This window comes from Schistocerca americana, chromosome 6, assembly GCF_021461395.2.
Source record: "Schistocerca americana isolate TAMUIC-IGC-003095 chromosome 6, iqSchAmer2.1, whole genome shotgun sequence".
Taxonomy (NCBI): domain Eukaryota; kingdom Metazoa; phylum Arthropoda; class Insecta; order Orthoptera; family Acrididae; genus Schistocerca; species Schistocerca americana.
This window is the reverse complement of record NC_060124.1, coordinates 558,559,829-558,562,446: the sequence shown is the minus strand read 5'-3', so window position 1 is coordinate 558,562,446 and position 2,618 is coordinate 558,559,829. Positions and strand designations below refer to the sequence as shown.

The window sequence follows — 2,618 nt, the reverse complement described above, 5'->3', positions numbered from 1 at the left end:
TTTCCTGATGGAATGCCCTTTTTTTAACCGCTTACGTTCCAGTTTGTGTTTGCAGTCTGGGTTACCGGCTTTTTAGCGAACGACACTTGGGCTGTCGACCGCGTTTTACTTTTTATCCGTCATAGCAATGTGGCGAAGGGCGCTTAATTTTTAGTTCTGGACTTCCGTTTCTGTATGGCGTATTTTGTAGACCTTTCTCCACGTCCGGGTTTTGCTGTCATCTCTTCCGTCGATTGGGATAACGTGTAGTCGGTTTTCACTCCTCTCTTTGGCTTCGTATTCTACAGTTTTGACACTGCGTACTAAAACAAAACAAAACAAAACAGACAAACATAACAGTAAACTGGAACTTCTAATGTTTACAGAATTAATACACTGGCAGAATTAAACATAGTTATGCTCTTGTAATATGTTTATCATACACAAAAAAAATCTAATCTTGACTGTTGTGACCAAGTGCTGTCAAAAGTGAAATCCAACAGACATTTTTACTTAAGCTGGCCTAACAGCTCTTTTAACAAATTCGTCTCTAGAGGAGGAGGAGTGGCCCATCAAAGTCTTTCAAACTGCGCTTTACCTGAAATCAAGTTTTTAATGGTTGCTGATAATTCATTAAAAATGCGCGTTCCTGAATATTGGACCCCTTTTTGGACCAATACAAGTGACTTTAGGTCTTTATGTAAATTCTTATTCCTAGTATTCATACTATGTATTGATCTATTGGTTGGTAACTGGCATATTACTTGCAACAAATTTCAAAATGGCCCTAAGCACTATGGGATGTAACATCGGAGGTCATCAGTCCCCTGGACTTCGAACTACTTAAACCTAACTCACCTTACATCCGAACACCTGCCCGCGATACACGCCCAGGGCCGCCTGACCCAGGCGACCCACAGCTCTGCTTGCATACCTGTGCTCGTCACGCTAGAGAAGACGACGTGGTTACGAGGCCCGCGAGAGAGAGAGGCCGCGGCGCGCCGTCACGAACTCGCTCGCTCGCTCAGCTCAGCAGACAAAAAGCGTTTCTGAACCTGTTAACTCGGGGCTGGGTGTCTACGTACTTACGAGAACTACATCTTCTACTGGAATCTGCTATTATGAAGTCTTACTGATTAAGAGTACTGCAACAAAATTTAAGATCAATACTCAATATAACAGCTTTTTTATAGCATTCAGTCTCTTCTGCTTAACAGTCCTCATTTCATACAAGAAGTGGTGCCTTATGCAACTAATAAAGATTTTGGCATTATTTTTTATTTTATTATACGTATACGCGCGGTACAGCCGTAACGAATTATAAGTAGGCCTATGGAGTTCCGATCACTGTAGGACTAATAACAGAAAGACTCCATAATACCGGATTCCAGAAGAAGATGCAATTCTCGTTTGTACGTACACACATAGTTACCAGTTCATAGGTGTGGAAACGTAGTTTGTCTGCTGAGTTGAGCGAGTGTAGGCATACTACCGTGAAGGACGCGCCGCGACCTGCCTTTCTCGTAGGTCTCGGAGTGGTTACTGCTTACGTCATCAAGTGCAGTTGCGAGGCGGCCCCAGCGTCAGAACTGATAACGGTTGAAATTCTTGTCGGCCGAAATAGCTCAGTTGGGAGAGCGTTAGACTGAAGATCTAAAGGTCCCTGGTTCGATCCCGGGTTTCGGCACGTGTTTTTTTTTATGCGATTCAAAACGGCTACTGACAGTACCCCTCTCGCACTCCACAAAAACCGACTGCAACGTACGTACAACAATTAGACCTGACGCAACACAAAGCATGTAAGACGTACTTCCCTATAAAAGATCTGGATGTGCCCTATCTCTCTCTTTCTCGCCATTCCTCCAAAAAAGATTTACTAACCCGTCACAATATAATACATTCCACTGACATCCATTAAATGTGTTTGTTTGCCAAAATGTAACATTTTCGCAGCTCATGTTTCACGTATATGCTTCACTGCCTTACCTCCGACCATAGCAGCAGTGCGGTTCCAGAACGAAGCACCTAGAACCACTCGGCCACAACGGCCGGCGACAGATTTCATTAAGGAATAAATATACTGAGAAAGAGTGGTTAGAAACCCAGTTCCATCAACAAGTTTCTCGAATTTACACCAGAAATGAGTCTTATTGCACGCTTTGGCAATCTAAGAACTTTTGCTTGGTTTGCTGAGTTACCCCAGAATATAATCCCATACGATATAGTAGAATCAAAGTAAGCAATGTATGCAAGTTTTTTTTCTGTTGCTTCCATATCTGCGGTGTCTGACATCTTTTGCACTGCAAATACTCGTACAGACTTGTTTAGGCGCTTCAGAAATTCTGTGGTGCGCCCTTCCCAACTGAATATATTATGGAGCTGTAATCCCAGAAATTCAACTCTGTCAACCTCTTCGATCTGCATGTCTTCATATGTTACACACACTGGAATGAAATCTTTGCTGGCCGGAGTGGCCAAATGGCTCTAGGCGCTACAGTCGCAGGTTCGAATCCTGCCTCGGGCACAGGCATGAGGGTTGGGTTGTCTGGGGGAAGAGACCAAAGAGCGAGGTCATCGGTCTCATCGAATTAGGGAAGGACGGCGAAGGTAGTCGGCCATGCCCTTTCAAAGGAACCATT

The 2,618-nt window shown here is 43.9% G+C and overlaps 1 non-coding gene across 1 annotated transcript; it reads left to right on the top strand.

Moving 5' to 3' along the window:
* The first annotated feature begins 1,593 nt into the window (after positions 1-1,593).
* Trnaf-gaa lies at positions 1,594-1,666 on the top strand. The gene has a single exon. It is a non-coding gene; the product is annotated as a tRNA-Phe (tRNA).
* Positions 1,667-2,618: the final 952 nt, after the last annotated feature.